This window comes from Camelus dromedarius, chromosome X (genome assembly GCF_036321535.1).
Source record: "Camelus dromedarius isolate mCamDro1 chromosome X, mCamDro1.pat, whole genome shotgun sequence".
In the NCBI taxonomy this organism is placed as follows: Eukaryota; Metazoa; Chordata; class Mammalia; order Artiodactyla; family Camelidae; genus Camelus; species Camelus dromedarius.
In genome coordinates, this window is record NC_087472.1 from 72,489,781 (window position 1) to 72,510,839 (window position 21,059).

General features: G+C 58.4%; 2 long non-coding RNA genes across 4 annotated transcripts in view; one reads left to right on the forward strand and one right to left on the reverse strand.

The window, feature by feature from the left end:
* The window catches only part of NBDY (negative regulator of P-body association), a 196,077-nt gene that overhangs the window by 136,921 nt on the left and 38,097 nt on the right, over nucleotides 1-21,059 (reverse strand). The window lies entirely within an intron of this gene.
* The window catches only part of LOC135320233 (uncharacterized), a 37,443-nt gene that overhangs the window by 9,035 nt on the left and 7,349 nt on the right, over nucleotides 1-21,059 (forward strand). The window contains exons 3-5 of the long non-coding RNA XR_010379484.1: nucleotides 3,692-4,808; nucleotides 9,895-11,011; nucleotides 16,090-17,206. This is a non-coding gene — a long non-coding RNA (uncharacterized LOC135320233). The remainder of the gene's footprint in view (nucleotides 1-3,691; nucleotides 4,809-9,894; nucleotides 11,012-16,089; nucleotides 17,207-21,059) is intronic.

Below are 21,059 nucleotides of genomic sequence, written 5' to 3' on the forward strand. Positions count from 1 at the left end.
CTTCAGATGCTCCACTCTAGGTTCTTTTGTTCTCTCTCTCTCTCTCTCTCTCTCTGTCTGTCTGTCTGTCTGTCTGTCTCTCTCTCTCTCTTCCCACCCCGCCTTCTTTTCCACAAAAACTCCTGTGAATGCTGTCTGCTGGCTCCCATAGCTCTTCAGAACTTCTCCTCAGAGCTACCTGAGAGGTTGTCTCCCTGGCCAGAGTTCTCAGTAAGGTCTCGGAATAAAACAAAAAAGAAAACCCTCAACTTTGAGGTTGTGCCTTTATCTTCTGTCCACACACCCGAACTTGCTCTGTATCAAGGCCCCTAATCCCTCCTGTTCACTGTTGCCTGGATACAGGGCATTCCCTTAAGGTGGTGAGTCCTCCTTCAGAAGTGGTGTGTGAGGTATGTTTAGGGAGGGCATGCGTATGTGGGTGTGGGTGTGGGTAGATGCATGGGCGGGTGTTCGAGGGGATCCGTAATTTCCCCACCAAGATCTCACAGGTGCTGTAGGGTGAATACTTAGGCCAGTGTCAGGGCTTAGGGGGAGAAGCAGAGACATCTACACACCAGGTCAAGTCCCCAGCCTTCCTTCTGCCACCTGACCTTCGAATCCCAAGCCCCACCTCCCCTCCATCTCTCCTGGCACCCCCCAACCGCCAGCACCCCTCTCAACACCACCACCACCATCACCCACCACCACCGCCCCACTCCCACCCCACCCCCCACCCCCCGCCCGTTGGCCCCTAGAGGAAAATTCTCTGGAGACCTGGAATCCTTGGGCAGGACATGTGGTTACTCAGGCTCCTGGTGCAGAATTCAAGCCCTGGAGAACGGCTACCAAGGCCCATGGGCAGAAAGGCCCCGGAGGAGCGACTGGTGAACAAACCTATCCTAGGCAAAGTGGCCTTCCTCTTCCCCGGAAGACCCATCCCCCTCCGAAAAGGCCCACCCCTGGCACGAAAGAGTGCTCTGGCTTCCAGGGAGGGTGGTAGGCGGTGGCCTCTTCCGGACCCTTGTGACACCGGGCACAACCCCATTCGACAGGAGGGGTCCACAACTTCTGGACCCCAGGGGGACCTGCCTGCCTCTGACCCACCCCACCTCTGGCCCACTGAAGCATACACCTTCAGGAGAAGGGAGGGTGCTGCCTTGGGTAGAGGTGCGGTGCCGACAAGTAGCGGCCTGGAGGAGTGTGAAGACACAAAGAAGAATGTGCAAGCCCAGTGGTGGGATCTCTGGAGGGCTGTCTTGTGTTCACAGTGAACCGGAGCTCGAGGAGAGTCAGGAGGAGCCTAGCTCCTTCTTGCAGGTTTGTGTCAAAGTGGCCAGTTTGGTAAGGAGCCCAGCTGAAGGTGACACGGGTGTTCTGTGAGCTGGACTATGTCTAGTGATGAGGAAACTGGGATCTGGATGCTGCTCCTGCTCTGGTCCTGGATGACTGTTTCCCCACCTCCACCCCACCCCCTCCTCTGTCTGGCAGCAGCAAAGAAGGAGAGGAAGGCTGGGTGGGGGCAGGGAAAGGGGTGACTGCCATTTCTGGAGCCACAGTGCCATCCAGCGGAACGCGTATCCGAAAAGCCCAGGCAGCGGCGACCTGTCTTCCGCCAGGCACAGGGGCAGTCGAGGCTGTGCGGGACTGTCTGCGCTCTGCAGGAGCCCGGGGCTTCCCTGACCAGGGTTCAGAGGCCTGGAGGGCCCTGCGCCTGCCAGCGAGACCCTGTGGGGAGGCAGGAGCTCTGGGAGCCCTGGACGCAGCAGGCTGCCCCACACCGACCAGCCCAGGGAGCAGAGCTTTCCGGTCCTGTCGTCAGCCATTCTGGGCTGTGACCCAGAGGGAGTCCTCAAGTCACCACCGAAGCTGCTGGGGCTGGGGGCATCAGCTCTGCTGTCGCTGCTGGGGAGCGCCGGGCTGCCCTGCCTGCAGGGCCACACTGGGGGCTCGGAGGCGCCTTTCCTCACCGGGAGCTGAGGGGCTCGCAGGTCCTGGGGCCGCCAGCGCCACTGGCACTTGGCAGTCCCAGGCAACCCGCACTGGCAGCCATCTTGGGCTGCCCCTGGGGTTGCTGAGGGCCTTCCCCGGCCTGGGAGCCAGGGCCCAGTCTCCACTCCAGCTCACAGGTGAAGGGGCAGCCAGCAGCCCGCTGGTCAGGCGCACCCTCAGGACACCTCCCCGCCCACCCCCGCTGGCCAATTCCTCCCCATTCCTGGGAGGGCCCCCCAGCGGGAGGGCCGGCCCAACTCCCTTGGACAGAAACGATCTCCGCTTGATGGCAGTATGGCTCCACAAATGACAACGCAACGCTTACCCCCTCCCCCACCCCACCCCACTCCACCCCGGGCACCCCAACAGGACTTGGTCCTGCCCCCCATCCAAGCTGAAAACAAAACCAAAATCAAACCAAAACACACCCTTACTCGCCAATATGAGGAAAGAGAAGAAAAGGAAAGGAAAAAAGCAAAAGCAAAAACAAAAACAGAAAGGAAAAATAGAGGAAACACGGCAGGCCACCAAGACCCAAGGTGACCAGCAAATGCACAGGGCAAAATGACCCCTGACCAGGGGGCTGGAAGCTCAGCAGGCCCTTCGACTTCCTTCCCTCCAACCCTATTTTTGCTTGGTCCCTGCTCTTGGGAGAGGGAAAAGGCAAAGGACACAGGCACCCACCTGGCAGGGAGGCTGACTCTCCCAGAGGCTTTAAATCAAACGACTTCTCCTGGACCAGGTGGCGGCCACCACTCTGGAAGACACCAGGCTGGCTGACTTGCACGTCACCCTTTGGCAGGACCCTGCTTCCTCTCAAGGCCTGGGGCTTCAGGCTGAAGGCACCACCTTGGCCTGGACCAACCAGGCAGCCAGAAATGGCAGCTTGGCCCGGGAGGCTCTCCCCCAAGAGGGGTTCCAAGCTCTGGCTCTGGGCAGGCTCAGTCTGGCTTTGTTCTCAGAAGGCCACCACACCTCTCCCCTCCACACACACACACACACACACACACACACACACACACACACACACCACACACACACACACATACAGGGCCTCCCCACAAGGCCGTGATCCTGTGAAGGCCTGGCACAGACTCTCTTCCAACTTGGAGGCCTCATTTGCCTTAGCTAGACAAGGGAGGCTTCGGGTTTACACAGGCTGCTTGGGTTCACCTGTTGACATGGGACCAACTCAGGGACCTAAGAATGGCTGCCTGCCCCTTTTTGAGAGCGCATCTGGGAATGCGTGTTTCACCCATTCTGAGGGCTGGCAAGGGTGTGTGGTGGGGGGAGGAGTCACAGGGTTGCGTTGTGTATTTATGAAAGCCCACGTGACAGTCTGTCAGCGTGCTTGTGGTTGTGTCAGAGTGTGTAGTGAGAGAGAGGGAAAGGGGAGGGGGGGGAAAGGGGAGAGAGAGAGAGGGGGAAAAGGGGAGAGAGAGAGAGAGACATAGAGAGAGACACAGAGAGACACAGAGAGAAAGAGAGAGAGAGAGACACAGGGGGCGCGCGTGCACACGTATGTACCTGCGAGCATGCCCGTGTTCGGTGCTTCCCTGTCTGTGTGCCTGTGTGGCCATGGGTACCCCGGGGTGGCTGTGGGCGTGGGTGTTGAGGACCCGGTCCTGTGAGCGCTCGCCCCACCGGTGCAAGCCCCCGGGCTTGTGGAAACAGAGGCGACAGCCTGTACCTATAGAGGGCAATCTCTCTTGTTGTGTTCCAGCCACTGGCAATGGGAACCAAAGGAAACCAACGGGGGCACGAGTTGAGGAGGCTCCTACTGACTCAAGTTTACACTTCAGGAGCTTCCATAAAGAGAACACCTGCCAGGAATGAGTTCATGACTCGCCTTCGTTGCAAAGTTAACTCCTGGATCGTCTTTGCTTTTGTTTATGTTCCCTTTTTGACAATTGTTTGGAAGGACGTGAAGGATCTCCACCACTGGTGGGAGAAGGGGACGAGGGGTACCTGAACCTCTAGTGCCTTCTCCTAGGCCTGCGCCCCCATCCTCCTACGCCGCCCCCTCCCACGCAAAGAGCAGAAGGCAGAGGGTGGACCCTTAGGACACCAGGCCAGCTAAGGGTAGAAAGGAAAAGAGGGAAGCACTAGGTCACCACCACTTTCCAGTGCCGCCCTCAATGCTGTGTTGGATCCAGTGCAACGGCCCCGCACTGGGTCTTACATCACACACACAGGAGTGACCAGGAGACACAACCTGCCTACAGAACTGAGGACGGACACGCCCACAGGCCACCCCTTGTCCAGGGGGTCCCTCCCGGGTGCCATCGAGGGTTCTGAACCAACAGGAGTAGGACTGCGCGGCATTCAGAGGGGAAAAGGAGAGGCGCGGCCACACCCTGACGCCGGGTTATGTAACGGACACGTGGTGGGAAGTAGCAAACAGCCAGGGGCACGCACACAGGGCACAGAGAGGGTTAAGGGGACCCTGGGAACGGCAGCTTAAAAGGGGAAGGTGAGGGACAGGAGAGGGATGAGAGAATCCCCAGGTGACAATTCGGGCATGATCCGGAGGGGATGGGCCTGACTTCCCCAACCCACGCGGGTCATTTTCACTTCCACTGGCAAAGTAAGCTTATTGTCCCGGTGGATGCCCCCAGGCACCCGGCCAAGCCTGCCTTCCGGGCCGGAGGGGCGTCCACACCTGGAGGACTGACAGTCAGGAAGTGAGTGAAAGTCAAGAGCTGACAGTGGACAGGACAAATTGGAAGCGAAGGAAGGATTGTAGCAGAGGTGAAAAATGACTGATCTCCAGTGCACCGTGTCCCAAGTGGGCCGGTGGAAGCAGCTGGCGCCCCCTAGGGGAAGAGCCACCGGCCAAGGTAAGGTCTCAGTCACTTAGACAAGGGGTCGAACCCTGACCAGAGCAAGGCCTCTTTTGCCATGCAGTAGCGCCCAACTGGGAAGGGCGCAGACAAGCAGAAAGGGGCAAGGAGGAAGCACAGGGTAACAAGCAAGGACGGGCAACCATCCCGTGCACTGAGGCCGGTAGGAAGAAGAGGCCGTGCGCTGGTGTGGGGGCCGCTGCGGATGTCTTTACCTGAATCGGATTCCCTGACTTCTCTGTCCCAGTCCGAGTGTGTGTGTGTGCGCGTGTGCGTGGGCATTAGGAGCCCCGGTTCAGGAATGTAAGCGCGGGCCGATGCAGGGGAAGGTGTGAAACGATGCATGGAAGGGTGAACAAATAACCACCGCCTGATACCGAGAATGGGGATTCAAGCACTTTGCTGGTCCTGACCCACGCCCTCCGTTCTTCCTGCCTGGTCCCCAACTACGTGTCAGATGAGCCCTCATGCTTAATGTCCGGGAAAAATGCACCTCAGGCCCTCCCCGACAGGACAGCGCTGACTTTTCTTTTCGTGGGTTGCGTTCGGCCTGTTTGTCTGTCTGTCTGTTTGTTTTTCCCTCACCAATCAAAAATGCCAGCCTACTTCCTGGGATAGCTTGGCCTGGAAGATTGTGCGGAACAGCCAGTCCTCAATGCTGACTCAAGCTGCTTCTGAGTGTGGGAAAGGCCCCTGGGATCTGGATGTTTGTTCCTCTGAAGCTCCATTCCATTCGGTCTACACACCTAGGAAGACCCCTTTAAGGAACAAAGAAAGCCTGAAGAAACTGGACAGGGCCTTAGGAAATCCTTCCACATGTCTCCGGTCTCGGTCTCGGTCTCGGTCTCGGTCTCGGTCTCGGTCTCGGTCTCGGTCACGGGCTCGGTCCTCTCTCTCCCCGTCTTATCTGTCTCTCTCTCTCTGTCTGTCTAGTCTCTCTCTCCTCTCTCCTCTCTCCTCTCTCTCTCTCTCTTTCTCCCTCTCTCTCTCTGTCTCTCTGTCTCTGTCTCTGTCTCTGTCTCCCTCTCTAATGCTGGGAAGCAGGGGCTTGACACCCTTAAACAGTCACAACCACGGTGACCACCGCTTTCCCTTGCATCTGGGGACAGTATAGGCTGCCTGCAGCTTCGGTACACTGAGAATGCTGCCCACCAGGCCGGTGAACCAGTAAACAAAGTTTGTTGCCAGCCATCAGTCTTCAGCCACTCAGACTGCCCCCCAGCCCCAAGAGTGCCCACTGACAGGAATTCAGGAGGGGGAAAAACAGGATCCTGGCCCTGCAGAGTTAATACACACACGGAGGAATAATGTCAATGAGCCCGCACTCTTGCATCTTCCCCTATACAGAGAAGCGCTAAAAATCAGTAACTAGAGACGGCTGACTTGTGTGGTTACCAGTGATCTTCAGATGCTCCACTCTAGGTTCTTTTGTTCTCTCTCTCTCTCTCTCTCTCTCTGTCTGTCTGTCTGTCTGTCTGTCTCTCTCTCTCTCTTCCCACCCCGCCTTCTTTTCCACAAAAACTCCTGTGAATGCTGTCTGCTGGCTCCCATAGCTCTTCAGAACTTCTCCTCAGAGCTACCTGAGAGGTTGTCTCCCTGGCCAGAGTTCTCAGTAAGGTCTCGGAATAAAACAAAAAAGAAAACCCTCAACTTTGAGGTTGTGCCTTTATCTTCTGTCCACACACCCGAACTTGCTCTGTATCAAGGCCCCTAATCCCTCCTGTTCACTGTTGCCTGGATACAGGGCATTCCCTTAAGGTGGTGAGTCCTCCTTCAGAAGTGGTGTGTGAGGTATGTTTAGGGAGGGCATGCGTATGTGGGTGTGGGTGTGGGTAGATGCATGGGCGGGTGTTCGAGGGGATCCGTAATTTCCCCACCAAGATCTCACAGGTGCTGTAGGGTGAATACTTAGGCCAGTGTCAGGGCTTAGGGGGAGAAGCAGAGACATCTACACACCAGGTCAAGTCCCCAGCCTTCCTTCTGCCACCTGACCTTCGAATCCCAAGCCCCACCTCCCCTCCATCTCTCCTGGCACCCCCCAACCGCCAGCACCCCTCTCAACACCACCACCACCATCACCCACCACCACCGCCCCACTCCCACCCCACCCCCCACCCCCCGCCCGTTGGCCCCTAGAGGAAAATTCTCTGGAGACCTGGAATCCTTGGGCAGGACATGTGGTTACTCAGGCTCCTGGTGCAGAATTCAAGCCCTGGAGAACGGCTACCAAGGCCCATGGGCAGAAAGGCCCCGGAGGAGCGACTGGTGAACAAACCTATCCTAGGCAAAGTGGCCTTCCTCTTCCCCGGAAGACCCATCCCCCTCCGAAAAGGCCCACCCCTGGCACGAAAGAGTGCTCTGGCTTCCAGGGAGGGTGGTAGGCGGTGGCCTCTTCCGGACCCTTGTGACACCGGGCACAACCCCATTCGACAGGAGGGGTCCACAACTTCTGGACCCCAGGGGGACCTGCCTGCCTCTGACCCACCCCACCTCTGGCCCACTGAAGCATACACCTTCAGGAGAAGGGAGGGTGCTGCCTTGGGTAGAGGTGCGGTGCCGACAAGTAGCGGCCTGGAGGAGTGTGAAGACACAAAGAAGAATGTGCAAGCCCAGTGGTGGGATCTCTGGAGGGCTGTCTTGTGTTCACAGTGAACCGGAGCTCGAGGAGAGTCAGGAGGAGCCTAGCTCCTTCTTGCAGGTTTGTGTCAAAGTGGCCAGTTTGGTAAGGAGCCCAGCTGAAGGTGACACGGGTGTTCTGTGAGCTGGACTATGTCTAGTGATGAGGAAACTGGGATCTGGATGCTGCTCCTGCTCTGGTCCTGGATGACTGTTTCCCCACCTCCACCCCACCCCCTCCTCTGTCTGGCAGCAGCAAAGAAGGAGAGGAAGGCTGGGTGGGGGCAGGGAAAGGGGTGACTGCCATTTCTGGAGCCACAGTGCCATCCAGCGGAACGCGTATCCGAAAAGCCCAGGCAGCGGCGACCTGTCTTCCGCCAGGCACAGGGGCAGTCGAGGCTGTGCGGGACTGTCTGCGCTCTGCAGGAGCCCGGGGCTTCCCTGACCAGGGTTCAGAGGCCTGGAGGGCCCTGCGCCTGCCAGCGAGACCCTGTGGGGAGGCAGGAGCTCTGGGAGCCCTGGACGCAGCAGGCTGCCCCACACCGACCAGCCCAGGGAGCAGAGCTTTCCGGTCCTGTCGTCAGCCATTCTGGGCTGTGACCCAGAGGGAGTCCTCAAGTCACCACCGAAGCTGCTGGGGCTGGGGGCATCAGCTCTGCTGTCGCTGCTGGGGAGCGCCGGGCTGCCCTGCCTGCAGGGCCACACTGGGGGCTCGGAGGCGCCTTTCCTCACCGGGAGCTGAGGGGCTCGCAGGTCCTGGGGCCGCCAGCGCCACTGGCACTTGGCAGTCCCAGGCAACCCGCACTGGCAGCCATCTTGGGCTGCCCCTGGGGTTGCTGAGGGCCTTCCCCGGCCTGGGAGCCAGGGCCCAGTCTCCACTCCAGCTCACAGGTGAAGGGGCAGCCAGCAGCCCGCTGGTCAGGCGCACCCTCAGGACACCTCCCCGCCCACCCCCGCTGGCCAATTCCTCCCCATTCCTGGGAGGGCCCCCCAGCGGGAGGGCCGGCCCAACTCCCTTGGACAGAAACGATCTCCGCTTGATGGCAGTATGGCTCCACAAATGACAACGCAACGCTTACCCCCTCCCCCACCCCACCCCACTCCACCCCGGGCACCCCAACAGGACTTGGTCCTGCCCCCCATCCAAGCTGAAAACAAAACCAAAATCAAACCAAAACACACCCTTACTCGCCAATATGAGGAAAGAGAAGAAAAGGAAAGGAAAAAAGCAAAAGCAAAAACAAAAACAGAAAGGAAAAATAGAGGAAACACGGCAGGCCACCAAGACCCAAGGTGACCAGCAAATGCACAGGGCAAAATGACCCCTGACCAGGGGGCTGGAAGCTCAGCAGGCCCTTCGACTTCCTTCCCTCCAACCCTATTTTTGCTTGGTCCCTGCTCTTGGGAGAGGGAAAAGGCAAAGGACACAGGCACCCACCTGGCAGGGAGGCTGACTCTCCCAGAGGCTTTAAATCAAACGACTTCTCCTGGACCAGGTGGCGGCCACCACTCTGGAAGACACCAGGCTGGCTGACTTGCACGTCACCCTTTGGCAGGACCCTGCTTCCTCTCAAGGCCTGGGGCTTCAGGCTGAAGGCACCACCTTGGCCTGGACCAACCAGGCAGCCAGAAATGGCAGCTTGGCCCGGGAGGCTCTCCCCCAAGAGGGGTTCCAAGCTCTGGCTCTGGGCAGGCTCAGTCTGGCTTTGTTCTCAGAAGGCCACCACACCTCTCCCCTCCACACACACACACACACACACACACACACACACACACACCACACACACACACATACAGGGCCTCCCCACAAGGCCGTGATCCTGTGAAGGCCTGGCACAGACTCTCTTCCAACTTGGAGGCCCCATTTGCCTTAGCTAGACAAGGGAGGCTTCGGGTTTACACAGGCTGCTTGGGTTCACCTGTTGACATGGGACCAACTCAGGGACCTAAGAATGGCTGCCTGCCCCTTTTTGAGAGCGCATCTGGGAATGCGTGTTTCACCCATTCTGAGGGCTGGCAAGGGTGTGTGGTGGGGGGAGGAGTCACAGGGTTGCGTTGTGTATTTATGAAAGCCCACGTGACAGTCTGTCAGTGTGCTTGTGGTTGTGTCAGAGTGTGTAGTGAGAGAGAGGGAAAGGGGAGGGGGGGAAAGGGGAGAGAGAGAGAGGGGGAAAGGGGAGAGAGAGAGAGAGACATAGAGAGAGACACAGAGAGACACAGAGAGAAAGAGAGAGAGAGAGACACAGGGGGCGCGCGTGCACACGTATGTACCTGCGAGCATGCCCGTGTTCGGTGCTTCCCTGTCTGTGTGCCTGTGTGGCCATGGGTACCCCGGGGTGGCTGTGGGCGTGGGTGTTGAGGACCCGGTCCTGTGAGCGCTCGCCCCACCGGTGCAAGCCCCCGGGCTTGTGGAAACAGAGGCGACAGCCTGTACCTATAGAGGGCAATCTCTCTTGTTGTGTTCCAGCCACTGGCAATGGGAACCAAAGGAAACCAACGGGGGCACGAGTTGAGGAGGCTCCTACTGACTCAAGTTTACACTTCAGGAGCTTCCATAAAGAGAACACCTGCCAGGAATGAGTTCATGACTCGCCTTCGTTGCAAAGTTAACTCCTGGATCGTCTTTGCTTTTGTTTATGTTCCCTTTTTGACAATTGTTTGGAAGGACGTGAAGGATCTCCACCACTGGTGGGAGAAGGGGACGAGGGGTACCTGAACCTCTAGTGCCTTCTCCTAGGCCTGCGCCCCCATCCTCCTACGCCGCCCCCTCCCACGCAAAGAGCAGAAGGCAGAGGGTGGACCCTTAGGACACCAGGCCAGCTAAGGGTAGAAAGGAAAAGAGGGAAGCACTAGGTCACCACCACTTTCCAGTGCCGCCCTCAATGCTGTGTTGGATCCAGTGCAACGGCCCCGCACTGGGTCTTACATCACACACACAGGAGTGACCAGGAGACACAACCTGCCTACAGAACTGAGGACGGACACGCCCACAGGCCACCCCTTGTCCAGGGGGTCCCTCCCGGGTGCCATCGAGGGTTCTGAACCAACAGGAGTAGGACTGCGCGGCATTCAGAGGGGAAAAGGAGAGGCGCGGCCACACCCTGACGCCGGGTTATGTAACGGACACGTGGTGGGAAGTAGCAAACAGCCAGGGGCACGCACACAGGGCACAGAGAGGGTTAAGGGGACCCTGGGAACGGCAGCTTAAAAGGGGAAGGTGAGGGACAGGAGAGGGATGAGAGAATCCCCAGGTGACAATTCGGGCATGATCCGGAGGGGATGGGCCTGACTTCCCCAACCCACGCGGGTCATTTTCACTTCCACTGGCAAAGTAAGCTTATTGTCCCGGTGGATGCCCCCAGGCACCCGGCCAAGCCTGCCTTCCGGGCCGGAGGGGCGTCCACACCTGGAGGACTGACAGTCAGGAAGTGAGTGAAAGTCAAGAGCTGACAGTGGACAGGACAAATTGGAAGCGAAGGAAGGATTGTAGCAGAGGTGAAAAATGACTGATCTCCAGTGCACCGTGTCCCAAGTGGGCCGGTGGAAGCAGCTGGCGCCCCCTAGGGGAAGAGCCACCGGCCAAGGTAAGGTCTCAGTCACTTAGACAAGGGGTCGAACCCTGACCAGAGCAAGGCCTCTTTTGCCATGCAGTAGCGCCCAACTGGGAAGGGCGCAGACAAGCAGAAAGGGGCAAGGAGGAAGCACAGGGTAACAAGCAAGGACGGGCAACCATCTCGTGCACTGAGGCCGGTAGGAAGAAGAGGCCGTGCGCTGGTGTGGGGGCCGCTGCGGATGTCTTTACCTGAATCGGATTCCCTGACTTCTCTGTCCCAGTCCGAGTGTGTGTGTGTGCGCGTGTGCGTGGGCATTAGGAGCCCCGGTTCAGGAATGTAAGCGCGGGCCGATGCAGGGGAAGGTGTGAAACGATGCATGGGAAGGGTGAACAAATAACCACCGCCTGATACCGAGAATGGGGATTCAAGCACTTTGCTGGTCCTGACCCACGCCCTCCGTTCTTCCTGCCTGGTCCCCAACTACGTGTCAGATGAGCCCTCATGCTTAATGTCCGGGAAAAATGCACCTCAGGCCCTCCCCGACAGGACAGCGCTGACTTTTCTTTTCGTGGGTTGCGTTCGGCCTGTTTGTCTGTCTGTCTGTTTGTTTTTCCCTCACCAATCAAAAATGCCAGCCTACTTCCTGGGATAGCTTGGCCTGGAAGATTGTGCGGAACAGCCAGTCCTCAATGCTGACTCAAGCTGCTTCTGAGTGTGGGAAAGGCCCCTGGGATCTGGATGTTTGTTCCTCTGAAGCTCCATTCCATTCGGTCTACACACCTAGGAAGACCCCTTTAAGGAACAAAGAAAGCCTGAAGAAACTGGACAGGGCCTTAGGAAATCCTTCCACATGTCTCCGGTCTCGGTCTCGGTCTCGGTCTCGGTCTCGGTCTCGGTCTCGGTCACGGGCTCGGTCCTCTCTCTCCCCGTCTTATCTGTCTCTCTCTCTCTGTCTGTCTAGTCTCTCTCTCCTCTCTCCTCTCTCTCTCTCTCTTTCTCCCTCTCTCTCTCTGTCTCTCTGTCTCTGTCTCTGTCTCCCTCTCTAATGCTGGGAAGCAGGGGCTTGACACCCTTAAACAGTCACAACCACGGTGACCACCGCTTTCCCTTGCATCTGGGGACAGTATAGGCTGCCTGCAGCTTCGGTACACTGAGAATGCTGCCCACCAGGCCGGTGAACCAGTAAACAAAGTTTGTTGCCAGCCATCAGTCTTCAGCCACTCAGACTGCCCCCCAGCCCCAAGAGTGCCCACTGACAGGAATTCAGGAGGGGGAAAAACAGGATCCTGGCCCTGCAGAGTTAATACACACACGGAGGAATAATGTCAATGAGCCCGCACTCTTGCATCTTCCCCTATACAGAGAAGCGCTAAAAATCAGTAACTAGAGACGGCTGACTTGTGTGGTTACCAGTGATCTTCAGATGCTCCACTCTAGGTTCTTTTGTTCTCTCTCTCTCTCTCTCTCTCTCTGTCTGTCTGTCTGTCTGTCTGTCTCTCTCTCTCTCTTCCCACCCCGCCTTCTTTTCCACAAAAACTCCTGTGAATGCTGTCTGCTGGCTCCCATAGCTCTTCAGAACTTCTCCTCAGAGCTACCTGAGAGGTTGTCTCCCTGGCCAGAGTTCTCAGTAAGGTCTCGGAATAAAACAAAAAAGAAAACCCTCAACTTTGAGGTTGTGCCTTTATCTTCTGTCCACACACCCGAACTTGCTCTGTATCAAGGCCCCTAATCCCTCCTGTTCACTGTTGCCTGGATACAGGGCATTCCCTTAAGGTGGTGAGTCCTCCTTCAGAAGTGGTGTGTGAGGTATGTTTAGGGAGGGCATGCGTATGTGGGTGTGGGTGTGGGTAGATGCATGGGCGGGTGTTCGAGGGGATCCGTAATTTCCCCACCAAGATCTCACAGGTGCTGTAGGGTGAATACTTAGGCCAGTGTCAGGGCTTAGGGGGAGAAGCAGAGACATCTACACACCAGGTCAAGTCCCCAGCCTTCCTTCTGCCACCTGACCTTCGAATCCCAAGCCCCACCTCCCCTCCATCTCTCCTGGCACCCCCCAACCGCCAGCACCCCTCTCAACACCACCACCACCATCACCCACCACCACCGCCCCACTCCCACCCCACCCCCCACCCCCCGCCCGTTGGCCCCTAGAGGAAAATTCTCTGGAGACCTGGAATCCTTGGGCAGGACATGTGGTTACTCAGGCTCCTGGTGCAGAATTCAAGCCCTGGAGAACGGCTACCAAGGCCCATGGGCAGAAAGGCCCCGGAGGAGCGACTGGTGAACAAACCTATCCTAGGCAAAGTGGCCTTCCTCTTCCCCGGAAGACCCATCCCCCTCCGAAAAGGCCCACCCCTGGCACGAAAGAGTGCTCTGGCTTCCAGGGAGGGTGGTAGGCGGTGGCCTCTTCCGGACCCTTGTGACACCGGGCACAACCCCATTCGACAGGAGGGGTCCACAACTTCTGGACCCCAGGGGGACCTGCCTGCCTCTGACCCACCCCACCTCTGGCCCACTGAAGCATACACCTTCAGGAGAAGGGAGGGTGCTGCCTTGGGTAGAGGTGCGGTGCCGACAAGTAGCGGCCTGGAGGAGTGTGAAGACACAAAGAAGAATGTGCAAGCCCAGTGGTGGGATCTCTGGAGGGCTGTCTTGTGTTCACAGTGAACCGGAGCTCGAGGAGAGTCAGGAGGAGCCTAGCTCCTTCTTGCAGGTTTGTGTCAAAGTGGCCAGTTTGGTAAGGAGCCCAGCTGAAGGTGACACGGGTGTTCTGTGAGCTGGACTATGTCTAGTGATGAGGAAACTGGGATCTGGATGCTGCTCCTGCTCTGGTCCTGGATGACTGTTTCCCCACCTCCACCCCACCCCCTCCTCTGTCTGGCAGCAGCAAAGAAGGAGAGGAAGGCTGGGTGGGGGCAGGGAAAGGGGTGACTGCCATTTCTGGAGCCACAGTGCCATCCAGCGGAACGCGTATCCGAAAAGCCCAGGCAGCGGCGACCTGTCTTCCGCCAGGCACAGGGGCAGTCGAGGCTGTGCGGGACTGTCTGCGCTCTGCAGGAGCCCGGGGCTTCCCTGACCAGGGTTCAGAGGCCTGGAGGGCCCTGCGCCTGCCAGCGAGACCCTGTGGGGAGGCAGGAGCTCTGGGAGCCCTGGACGCAGCAGGCTGCCCCACACCGACCAGCCCAGGGAGCAGAGCTTTCCGGTCCTGTCGTCAGCCATTCTGGGCTGTGACCCAGAGGGAGTCCTCAAGTCACCACCGAAGCTGCTGGGGCTGGGGGCATCAGCTCTGCTGTCGCTGCTGGGGAGCGCCGGGCTGCCCTGCCTGCAGGGCCACACTGGGGGCTCGGAGGCGCCTTTCCTCACCGGGAGCTGAGGGGCTCGCAGGTCCTGGGGCCGCCAGCGCCACTGGCACTTGGCAGTCCCAGGCAACCCGCACTGGCAGCCATCTTGGGCTGCCCCTGGGGTTGCTGAGGGCCTTCCCCGGCCTGGGAGCCAGGGCCCAGTCTCCACTCCAGCTCACAGGTGAAGGGGCAGCCAGCAGCCCGCTGGTCAGGCGCACCCTCAGGACACCTCCCCGCCCACCCCCGCTGGCCAATTCCTCCCCATTCCTGGGAGGGCCCCCCAGCGGGAGGGCCGGCCCAACTCCCTTGGACAGAAACGATCTCCGCTTGATGGCAGTATGGCTCCACAAATGACAACGCAACGCTTACCCCCTCCCCCACCCCACCCCACTCCACCCCGGGCACCCCAACAGGACTTGGTCCTGCCCCCCATCCAAGCTGAAAACAAAACCAAAATCAAACCAAAACACACCCTTACTCGCCAATATGAGGAAAGAGAAGAAAAGGAAAGGAAAAAAGCAAAAGCAAAAACAAAAACAGAAAGGAAAAATAGAGGAAACACGGCAGGCCACCAAGACCCAAGGTGACCAGCAAATGCACAGGGCAAAATGACCCCTGACCAGGGGGCTGGAAGCTCAGCAGGCCCTTCGACTTCCTTCCCTCCAACCCTATTTTTGCTTGGTCCCTGCTCTTGGGAGAGGGAAAAGGCAAAGGACACAGGCACCCACCTGGCAGGGAGGCTGACTCTCCCAGAGGCTTTAAATCAAACGACTTCTCCTGGACCAGGTGGCGGCCACCACTCTGGAAGACACCAGGCTGGCTGACTTGCACGTCACCCTTTGGCAGGACCCTGCTTCCTCTCAAGGCCTGGGGCTTCAGGCTGAAGGCACCACCTTGGCCTGGACCAACCAGGCAGCCAGAAATGGCAGCTTGGCCCGGGAGGCTCTCCCCCAAGAGGGGTTCCAAGCTCTGGCTCTGGGCAGGCTCAGTCTGGCTTTGTTCTCAGAAGGCCACCACACCTCTCCCCTCCACACACACACACACACACACACACACACACACACACACACACACCACACACACACACACATACAGGGCCTCCCCACAAGGCCGTGATCCTGTGAAGGCCTGGCACAGACTCTCTTCCAACTTGGAGGCCTCATTTGCCTTAGCTAGACAAGGGAGGCTTCGGGTTTACACAGGCTGCTTGGGTTCACCTGTTGACATGGGACCAACTCAGGGACCTAAGAATGGCTGCCTGCCCCTTTTTGAGAGCGCATCTGGGAATGCGTGTTTCACCCATTCTGAGGGCTGGCAAGGGTGTGTGGTGGGGGGAGGAGTCACAGGGTTGCGTTGTGTATTTATGAAAGCCCACGTGACAGTCTGTCAGTGTGCTTGTGGTTGTGTCAGAGTGTGTAGTGAGAGAGAGGGAAAGGGGAGGGGGGGGGAAAGGGGAGAGAGAGAGAGGGGGAAAGGGGAGAGAGAGAGAGAGACATAGAGAGAGACACAGAGAGACACAGAGAGAAAGAGAGAGAGAGAGACACAGGGGGCGCGCGTGCACACGTATGTACCTGCGAGCATGCCCGTGTTCGGTGCTTCCCTGTCTGTGTGCCTGTGTGGCCATGGGTACCCCGGGGTGGCTGTGGGCGTGGGTGTTGAGGACCCGGTCCTGTGAGCGCTCGCCCCACCGGTGCAAGCCCCCGGGCTTGTGGAAACAGAGGCGACAGCCTGTACCTATAGAGGGCAATCTCTCTTGTTGTGTTCCAGCCACTGGCAATGGGAACCAAAGGAAACCAACGGGGGCACGAGTTGAGGAGGCTCCTACTGACTCAAGTTTACACTTCAGGAGCTTCCATAAAGAGAACACCTGCCAGGAATGAGTTCATGACTCGCCTTCGTTGCAAAGTTAACTCCTGGATCGTCTTTGCTTTTGTTTATGTTCCCTTTTTGACAATTGTTTGGAAGGACGTGAAGGATCTCCACCACTGGTGGGAGAAGGGGACGAGGGGTACCTGAACCTCTAGTGCCTTCTCCTAGGCCTGCGCCCCCATCCTCCTACGCCGCCCCCTCCCACGCAAAGAGCAGAAGGCAGAGGGTGGACCCTTAGGACACCAGGCCAGCTAAGGGTAGAAAGGAAAAGAGGGAAGCACTAGGTCACCACCACTTTCCAGTGCCGCCCTCAATGCTGTGTTGGATCCAGTGCAACGGCCCCGCACTGGGTCTTACATCACACACACAGGAGTGACCAGGAGACACAACCTGCCTACAGAACTGAGGACGGACACGCCCACAGGCCACCCCTTGTCCAGGGGGTCCCTCCCGGGTGCCATCGAGGGTTCTGAACCAACAGGAGTAGGACTGCGCGGCATTCAGAGGGGAAAAGGAGAGGCGCGGCCACACCCTGACGCCGGGTTATGTAACGGACACGTGGTGGGAAGTAGCAAACAGCCAGGGGCACGCACACAGGGCACAGAGAGGGTTAAGGGGACCCTGGGAACGGCAGCTTAAAAGGGGAAGGTGAGGGACAGGAGAGGGATGAGAGAATCCCCAGGTGACAATTCGGGCATGATCCGGAGGGGATGGGCCTGACTTCCCCAACCCACGCGGGTCATTTTCACTTCCACTGGCAAAGTAAGCTTATTGTCCCGGTGGATGCCCCCAGGCACCCGGCCAAGCCTGCCTTCCGGGCCGGAGGGGCGTCCACACCTGGAGGACTGACAGTCAGGAAGTGAGTGAAAGTCAAGAGCTGACAGTGGACAGGACAAATTGGAAGCGAAGGAAGGATTGTAGCAGAGGTGAAAAATGACTGATCTCCAGTGCACCGTGTCCCAAGTGGGCCGGTGGAAGCAGCTGGCGCCCCCTAGGGGAAGAGCCACCGGCCAAGGTAAGGTCTCAGTCACTTAGACAAGGGGTCGAACCCTGACCAGAGCAAGGCCTCTTTTGCCATGCAGTAGCGCCCAACTGGGAAGGGCGCAGACAAGCAGAAAGGGGCAAGGAGGAAGCACAGGGTAACAAGCAAGGACGGGCAACCATCTCGTGCACTGAGGCCGGTAGGAAGAAGAGGCCGTGCGCTGGTGTGGGGGCCGCTGCGGATGTCTTTACCTGAATCGGATTCCCTGACTTCTCTGTCCCAGTCCGAGTGTGTGTGTGTGCGCGTGTGCGTGGGCATTAGGAGCCCCGGTTCAGGAATGTAAGCGCGGGCCGATGCAGGGGAAGGTGTGAAACGATGCATGGGAAGGGTGAACAAATAACCACCGCCTGATACCGAGAATGGGGATTCAAGCACTTTGCTGGTCCTGACCCACGCCCTCCGTTCTTCCTGCCTGGTCCCCAACTACGTGTCAGATGAGCCCTCATGCTTAATGTCCGGGAAAAATGCACCTCAGGCCCTCCCCGACAGGACAGCGCTGACTTTTCTTTTCGTGGGTTGCGTTCGGCCTGTTTGTCTGTCTGTCTGTTTGTTTTTCCCTCACCAATCAAAAATGCCAGCCTACTTCCTGGGATAGCTTGGCCTGGAAGATTGTGCGGAACAGCCAGTCCTCAATGCTGACTCAAGCTGCTTCTGAGTGTGGGAAAGGCCCCTGGGATCTGGATGTTTGTTCCTCTGAAGCTCCATTCCATTCGGTCTACACACCTAGGAAGACCCCTTTAAGGAACAAAGAAAGCCTGAAGAAACTGGACAGGGCCTTAGGAAATCCTTCCACATGTCTCCGGTCTCGGTCTCGGTCTCGGTCTCGGTCTCGGTCTCGGTCACGGGCTCGGTCCTCTCTCTCCCCGTCTTATCTGTCTCTCTCTCTCTGTCTGTCTAGTCTCTCTCTCCTCTCTCCTCTCTCTCTCTCTCTTTCTCCCTCTCTCTCTCTGTCTCTCTGTCTCTGTCTCTGTCTCCCTCTCTAATGCTGGGAAGCAGGGGCTTGACACCCTTAAACAGTCACAACCACGGTGACCACCGCTTTCCCTTGCATCTGGGGACAGTATAGGCTGCCTGCAGCTTCGGTACACTGAGAATGCTGCCCACCAGGCCGGTGAACCAGTAAACAAAGTTTGTTGCCAGCCATCAGTCTTCAGCCACTCAGACTGCCCCCCAGCCCCAAGAGTGCCCACTGACAGGAATTCAGGAGGGGGAAAAACAGGATCCTGGCCCTGCAGAGTTAATACACACACGGAGGAATAATGTCAATGAGCCCGCACTCTTGCATCTTCCCCTATACAGAGAAGCGCTAAAAATCAGTAACTAGAGACGGCTGACTTGTGTGGTTACCAGTGATCTTCAGATGCTCCACTCTAGGTTCTTTTGTTCTCTCTCTCTCTCTCTCTCTCTCTGTCTGTCTGTCTGTCTGTCTGTCTCTCTCTCTCTCTTCCCACCCCGCCTTCTTTTCCACAAAAACTCCTGTGAATGCTGTCTGCTGGCTCCCATAGCTCTTCAGAACTTCTCCTCAGAGCTACCTGAGAGGTTGTCTCCCTGGCCAGAGTTCTCAGTAAGGTCTCGGAATAAAACAAAAAAGAAAACCCTCAACTTTGAGGTTGTGCCTTTATCTTCTGTCCACACACCCGAACTTGCTCTGTATCAAGGCCCCTAATCCCTCCTGTTCACTGTTGCCTGGATACAGGGCATTCCCTTAAGGTGGTGAGTCCTCCTTCAGAAGTGGTGTGTGAGGTATGTTTAGGGAGGGCATGCGTATGTGGGTGTGGGTGTGGGTAGATGCATGGGCGGGTGTTCGAGGGGATCCGTAATTTCCCCACCAAGATCTCACAGGTGCTGTAGGGTGAATACTTAGGCCAGTGTCAGGGCTTAGGGGGAGAAGCAGAGACATCTACACACCAGGTCAAGTCCCCAGCCTTCCTTCTGCCACCTGACCTTCGAATCCCAAGCCCCACCTCCCCTCCATCTCTCCTGGCACCCCCCAACCGCCAGCACCCCTCTCAACACCACCACCACCATCACCCACCACCACCGCCCCACTCCCACCCCACCCCCCACCCCCCGCCCGTTGGCCCCTAGAGGAAAATTCTCTGGAGACCTGGAATCCTTGGGCAGGACATGTGGTTACTCAGGCTCCTGGTGCAGAATTCAAGCCCTGGAGAACGGCTACCAAGGCCCATGGGCAGAAAGGCCCCGGAGGAGCGACTGGTGAACAAACCTATCCTAGGCAAAGTGGCCTTCCTCTTCCCCGGAAGACCCATCCCCCTCCGAAAAGGCCCACCCCTGGCACGAAAGAGTGCTCTGGCTTCCAGGGAGGGTGGTAGGCGGTGGCCTCTTCCGGACCCTTGTGACACCGGGCACAACCCCATTCGACAGGAGGGGTCCACAACTTCTGGACCCCAGGGGGACCTGCCTGCCTCTGACCCACCCCACCTCTGGCCCACTGAAGCATACACCTTCAGGAGAAGGGAGGGTGCTGCCTTGGGTAGAGGTGCGGTGCCGACAAGTAGCGGCCTGGAGGAGTGTGAAGACACAAAGAAGAATGTGCAAGCCCAGTGGTGGGATCTCTGGAGGGCTGTCTTGTGTTCACAGTGAACCGGAGCTCGAGGAGAGTCAGGAGGAGCCTAGCTCCTTCTTGCAGGTTTGTGTCAAAGTGGCCAGTTTGGTAAGGAGCCCAGCTGAAGGTGACACGGGTGTTCTGTGAGCTGGACTATGTCTAGTGATGAGGAAACTGGGATCTGGATGCTGCTCCTGCTCTGGTCCTGGATGACTGTTTCCCCACCTCCACCCCACCCCCTCCTCTGTCTGGCAGCAGCAAAGAAGGAGAGGAAGGCTGGGTGGGGGCAGGGAAAGGGGTGACTGCCATTTCTGGAGCCACAGTGCCATCCAGCGGAACGCGTATCCGAAAAGCCCAGGCAGCGGCGACCTGTCTTCCGCCAGGCACAGGGGCAGTCGAGGCTGTGCGGGACTGTCTGCGCTCTGCAGGAGCCCGGGGCTTCCCTGACCAGGGTTCAGAGGCCTGGAGGGCCCTGCGCCTGCCAGCGAGACCCTGTGGGGAGGCAGGAGCTCTGGGAGCCCTGGACGCAGCAGGCTGCCCCACACCGACCAGCCCAGGGAGCAGAGCTTTCCGGTCCTGTCGTCAGCCATTCTGGGCTGTGACCCAGAGGGAGTCCTCAAGTCACCACCGAAGCTGCTGGGGCTGGGGGCATCAGCTCTGCTGTCGCTGCTGGGGAGCGCCGGGCTGCCCTGCCTGCAGGGCCACACTGGGGGCTCGGAGGCGCCTTTCCTCACCGGGAGCTGAGGGGCTCGCAGGTCCTGGGGCCGCCAGCGCCACTGGCACTTGGCAGTCCCAGGCAACCCGCACTGGCAGCCATCTTGGGCTGCCCCTGGGGTTGCTGAGGGCCTTCCCCGGCCTGGGAGCCAGGGCCCAGTCTCCACTCCAGCTCACAGGTGAAGGGGCAGCCAGCAGCCCGCTGGTCAGGCGCACCCTCAGGACACCTCCCCGCCCACCCCCGCTGGCCAATTCCTCCCCATTCCTGGGAGGGCCCCCCAGCGGGAGGGCCGGCCCAACTCCCTTGGACAGAAACGATCTCCGCTTGATGGCAGTATGGCTCCACAAATGACAACGCAACGCTTACCCCCTCCCCCACCCCACCCCACTCCACCCCGGGCACCCCAACAGGACTTGGTCCTGCCCCCCATCCAAGCTGAAAACAAAACCAAAATCAAACCAAAACACACCCTTACTCGCCAATATGAGGAAAGAGAAGAAAAGGAAAGGAAAAAAGCAAAAGCAAAAAACGCAGCGCTCGACTGT